We start from the raw sequence: 6,398 nt of genomic DNA on the forward strand, positions 1-6,398 counted from the left end.
TTACTTTCATTTCAGACATAACCAACTGTGTTTATATGTAAACCTTGTGTGTTTTTGACAGTATTAGATGCAAAATCAATCAGACACGAAAGACAGGCTCTCAGTGTGAGCGCACTTCATGAGTACGCACTCAGAAAAAGCGCATGCAGCTTTTGCAACAGCAACAGCACGTGAATTAAATGTTTAACCGGTATTGCTTTAAAGGGGTCATATGATGCAATTTCAAGTTTTCCTTTCTCTTTGGAGTGTTACAAGCTGATTGTGATGCACTGGGTCAGCTGGCCAATCAGAGCAGACTGCGCTTGTCAAAGGAGGGACTTTAGAGGACCTACAATAATGTACAGTATTTGAAAAATAATGTGTTTTTTGAACATTAAAGCATGTCAACATGTTCTGTTACACCAAATACACAAAATAATGATCTTTAAAAAAGCATCATATGACCCCTTTAAAGCCGATGAAATAATGTCATTTTGTGATTGTGCATAAGTGCAGTGTCCCGTGAGAGTAACTCTACCGCTGAGCTAACACTGATATGAATGCATGTGGCGTTGCACATTATATTGAGACGGACAGAGGCGTCAGAACTGCAGCTGATAGAATGTGAGCTGTAGCATGATACAACGATATTTCCTCAAAAGAAGATCGTGGAGACATTTTAATCGTCCACGATCAAAAATCGTCATATCGCACACCCCTAACTACCAAGTATAATCAATCTCACGCACACAAACAAGCACAACGATATCACTTTACACTATTAAACGGCTGTGTTATGAACATGCAAAACTGTATCGCATGTTTGCTACAGTGGTACATTTATGCATCGCACAGACCAGTTTTTTCGTAGCACGTGCGACATATATGTTGCAAGGGAATTTTAACACAGTATTGCTTATTATATTTTTCATTTGTAGAAAGCCTTATTTATTTCAATTTGCCTGGAATAAAATAATTATTTCAAAAATACAAAAAATTGCTAAGGTCAATATTATTAGCCCTCTTAAGAAATGATCGGTTTGATTGGCTACAGAACCACTGTTGTCCAATGACTTGCCTAACTAACCTAACTTGCCTAATTAACCCTCTAAGCCTTTAAATCTTATTAGTATCTTTCAAAACAACTAGTAAAATAATATGTACTGTCATAATGGCAAAGACATAAAAATTAGTTTAGACTTGAAAAAAAGAATTGTTAATGCTCACAAAGGAGGAGAAGCATTTACACATTTATCAAAGCGTTTTCAAGTGTCAAGAACAGCCGTGAGAAGTATTATCAAGAAGTCTGAAGAGACCCACACAGTGGAGAACAGCGGCAGGAAGCGAAATATTTCAAAAAACTTTGTAAAAAAAAACTATTGAAAGAGGTTTCTAAAGACCTAAGAACAACTGCCGTCTTGTGTTGTAGTAGTGTCTTACTAGTGAATGATTTAGTCAAGTCTGGGATTGATAGACCAAGACCAAGAAAAACTCCTCTTCTGAAGAAGAGACACCTCCAAGCTAGACTGAAGCTTGAAGGACAACCTGGAGAAAAACTATGCATACTAGAAACGTGTCCTTTGGTCAGATGAGACAAAAGTAGAGCTCTTTGGCCATAGAGATGTTGCCTATGTTTGGAGAAAGAAGGGACAGGCGCTCAACCCAAAGAACACCATCTCCAGAGTGAAACATAGCAGTGGGAGTATAATGCTGTGGGGATGTTTCTGTGCATTTGGAACTCGGAATCTCGTCAGGGTCAAAGGAATCATGAAAACGTAAGACTACGAGAAGATTTTGAAAGGCAACCTCAGGCAATCTGCAACAAAAGATGGTTTGGGTCGACATTTTGTCTTCCAGCATGATAACGACTCAAAGCATACCTCATACCTCGCAAAGTGAACATCCTTGACTGGCCTGCACAAAGCCCAGATTTGAATCCAATAGAAAATCTGTGGGGCTCACTGAAGACCAGAGTCCATGCCAGGAGACCAACCAATCTGGAGGAGCTTGAGAGATTTGCTAAGGAGGAATGGGCTGTGACTCCTCAGGAGACATGCCTGAAACGTGTTGAGAACTACAACAAATGACTAAAGGCTGTTATCAAGCAAAAGGGATTCACCATTGGCTATTAACATCAGATGGCTAATCATTTTGACCTGTAGACTTTTTTTATTCTTGGCTATAATTTTGTTTCTATTTGTATGACAAACATTCCAAGCTTCCTAAATAAACTATTATGTTTAGAAATGCTGTATTGAAAAAAAATATTATTTCTGTTAAAGAGCACTTGGGAATTATTTAAAAAATAATGAAATATTTTATAGGGGGCTAATAATTTTGTCTTATGTATATATACAGTGGGTACGGAAAGTATTCAGGTCTGAATACTTAGGACCATGTGATATTTCAGTTTTTCTTTTATATATAAAATGGTATTAAAACAATGTGCCTAAAGCATACGCTCAGTACCAGATATTTAGTCTTGCACATTTAATATGGGTATTTCTGTGTGTGAAAGCAAATTTGTCTCTCACATGCTGCCAGGACGGTTCATGTTCACCCAGGAGAGCGGTTTTGCCACAAGAGCTGAGATTGGAGAGCCTGAATGTTAACGCATTTATTACACAGAAGTAAAGCAGACTTTCATGTGGTCATAAATCATGGGACGTGGAAGCAGAAAATGGGCAGAAGGCTGAAACCGACAGAATGAGGATGTCTGCAGGCCACAAGGCCAATGCCAGCTTGGCCACAAACTAGAAAATGAAAAAGTGCCTGACACACTTACATGGAAGCCTGCTGAGATACAATGTGGGACCAGTTTATGTGTGAGATATCAGAGACTGCAACCAACTCCTGTCACACCACAGTTTCTCCCAAATGTTGCTGGTTGAGGCTCAGCCAGATTGTCTGTGAACCTCTCTTGAACAAGTCTGCATTTAATTACTGCTTTTGCTACTTGAAATGCATGATTCTGTATGGAAATGACATCTCTTATGATTGGCTGGCCTCCACATCTCATTAAAGGGATCATGAAACCAAAATTCCCTTGATCTTTTGACATATAAGAGGTCACTGTACTATAAAAACATCCTGTAAGTTTCAGAACTCAAAACTTCCTTGTTACTCTAAAAACAGCTTTTATTGAATCTAGTCTGCCAAAACAACAGCTGGTGGAATGTTCCACTCTATGATGTAATAGTGTGGATAAACCCCACCTCCGCAGAAGAAGATCAACGCCTGCTTCTACATCGCTGCCTGTTTAGCCCCGCCCACCGATTCTACATCACTGCCTGTTTAGCCCCGCCCACCAATTCTACATTACTGCCCCACCCACTGATTCTACATCAATGCCTGTTTAGCCCCACCCACCAATTCTACATCACTGCCCGACCCACCGTTTGTACATCACTGCCTGTTTAGCCCCTCCCACTGATTCTACATCACTGCCTGTTTAGCCCCTCCCACTGATTCTACATCACTGCCTGTTTAGCCCCGTTTTTAATGAAGATCCAGACCGCATCAGTAAGAACTTGGTCCTTTGTTCACTTCATTTTACTGTGGATTCGTTTACAAACAAGGCACAATTCGACGCGGAATTTTCAGAAAGATTCAAACTAAAAGACAATGCTGTGCCGACTATATTGGATCCAACAGTAATGTCGCAAGACAAAAGTGTGAGTAACTATTTTTATTATGTGGTCGCTATTGCTTTGTCTGTTATTACAGATCGTTTGATAAGTACTGAGTATTTATGCATTTTTAACCTAAATCACAGCAGCGTTCATCTATGGAGGATGCACGCTGTCAAACACACACAACTATTAGCCAATCATAGCAGTGTGCGTTTACTTCAGAGTCTACAATCCTCTACACTTATTCAAACAGAGCTTCTGATGTGGGGGTTAAAAACAGGACAGAAAATAGCCTTTTGCTTCTAAATTATGTTTCTTACGTAAAGATCTTGATAACATTATAAGTGGACCAGTTCATGACCCCTTTAAGGCCATCAGATTAGATTTATTTTATGGGCTTTTTTATTTCTTGTATTGAGATAGGACAGTAGAGAGACGACAGGAAAGCACTGGGTGGAGAGAGGGGAGCAGGATCCGCAAAGGACCTAACAAAGTCGGGTCGCCGTGAGAGCAGTTGTGATGTATGTCAATGCACTAACCTTGAAGCTCTCGGCACCAATGAAAAAAGCATTATAACATTGAAAATAAAGTGCATTATCTCTATTTTTACACTGTAAAAATTACATTCAAGACATTTAATCCCATTTCTATAGCTAACTAATAGTTACCAACTCAATACCGTAATGCAAAAAATCTAATTCTCAACATTGCAGTTATGTAAATATTTTTGAGCTAAGCATTAGAAATAAAAATAGGCATATATACAGTGAATAAAGTGATCGAGCCTATGTTTTGGAACAAATTACCCAGCAGAATAAGAATGATCAAATTGTTTATATAACTATCACAGTCTCTGACCACAGACTTAAAAGTTGATGGCTGGAGGGTAAAAAATGCTAACAGATATTTCCATCCTATAAAACAATTAACAGTGTTATTATTTAATTAGTGTTTCCTACAAACGTATGTAAGTGTGAGACTTCACACGCATGGCTACAGGCTATTACTGGTATATCAGTAATCCAAAAAACTAAATTCCTTCACCCTTTAAGATTTTATTTGTTTCTATGATTTTTCCATGGACACCCTATAGTACCCTATAGAGTAGTAATTCAAAACTGAAAAATGAAAACATTTCATTTCAGGTGCTGTGCAGTTTTGAGGCCATCTAGTTTTGGTCTGTTGAGGACATTATACCACCCATGGCCAATAATAGTACTTGATAGGTCCTGGTTCAAGACCAGCAGGTTTTAGAGGCCTGTGCAGAGCTGATTTTATTTCATTGTAAACATGCAGAATGGGGATGGGACTGCACATAGGTTTCAGCACAAGGGGTTGTAAAATCGTCGAAAAGATTTTATGGAAGACAGAAAGAGAGTCTGGCGTACTTTGTTAATACGATGGACACTGCGTCGTTTAGAATGCTCTCTCCAAACACCAGCATATTGAGCACAGGATCCACGTTCAGAGCGTTAAATATGGCGATAGTGGCAACTGGATCCACGGCAGAGATCAGAGACCCAAAGGCAAAACTGGAGAAAAATAAAACGAAGACATGAATGTACATGTCGAATCCTCTTTGCTCAATAGTTTCAGTAATTTCCCAAGCCAAATTCTCACCTGTCAGTCATTGTCATCTTGTAAATTACATCAGCCTATTGAAAAGAAACATGGAAACATAACAGTCATAATCATTGAGAAATCATACCGAAGGAGCTGTTAAGGTGTGCCAACTAGTCGAACTGGATAAACCACTTAATGAACTCACTTACACGTCTGTTTACATGGAAAGACATGGGAGAAGCTGTTAATACCTAACAAAACAGAAAGAGGATACCTGTCCCAGGAAATAGATTCCCCCTCCCACGATGAAGGCTGAGATCGCTGTTCCAAAAACGGCGAATAATGTGATCGAGCCTATGTTTTGGAAGAAATTACCCTGCGGAATAAACAACTGATTGACCAAAGTATCACAGTCATATGTATATCAAAAGTTGATGACTTGAGGTCAACCAATACGACCACAAAACTATTATTAGTGTTTTTATTTACAAAGTTCTGTAATGAAGTTGTAAGGGAGAGACTACACACATACTGTAGCTAGATGCTATTACTGGTATATCATATACTGGCAAAGTGCACTAAACCGGCTTAGTTTTGAGGCACCACTAAACGAAATGACAACTTGCAGTTTAGTATTTGAGATTCAGTAACTACTCTCACCAATTCAGTTTGCTAAGTAAAGGACAGTTTGTTGGACAGTAACTACTGAGCTGGGATCTTTTTTTCACTGAAAGAACCGGTTCATAACAGAAATCTGTTGTGAACTGAAATACACTGGTCAAGCTGTATGTTTGTTCTCATGTGCTGCCAGTGAGGAGAAAGCAATAGAAAGACATGCTTTATTGCTATTCTGTCTTTCTTTTTATCACTTCCAATTCAGATTCTTTCTTCCTTCTGAAAATTATGAATATTATAGTTTTGTTTACCTTATGTAATGAGTATCCAGACTCAAAAATGATTGGCGGTAGAAGTAATAGGAAAAACATATTGGGACGAAACATCTCTTCTTCCTGTGAAAGAAAGGAAGAAAGAAAGAAAGAAAAATGACCATGTGTACTTGAACAAACAGACTCACATTTTGTGTTTCATTTTGGATAATGTTCAAATAGAGTTGAATATTGTCATTAATAATAGTAATAACACGGCTGACTGCATGACAAGGTTGGTTTGTCACGTTTGTCTCATTTTTTCACTTCCTTTGTAAGTTTACTTTCATTTTAACAG

At 38.5% G+C, this 6,398-nt stretch overlaps 1 pseudogene; it reads right to left on the reverse strand.

Moving 5' to 3' along the window:
• LOC107656675 (sodium/hydrogen exchanger 8-like) overlaps window positions 1-6,398 on the reverse strand; it is a 36,865-nt pseudogene that overhangs the window by 14,048 nt on the left and 16,419 nt on the right.

The sequence above is a fragment of the Sinocyclocheilus anshuiensis genome, unplaced genomic scaffold (assembly GCF_001515605.1).
Source record: "Sinocyclocheilus anshuiensis isolate Anshui unplaced genomic scaffold, SAMN03320099.WGS_v1.1 scaffold2799, whole genome shotgun sequence".
In the NCBI taxonomy this organism is placed as follows: Eukaryota; Metazoa; Chordata; class Actinopteri; order Cypriniformes; family Cyprinidae; genus Sinocyclocheilus; species Sinocyclocheilus anshuiensis.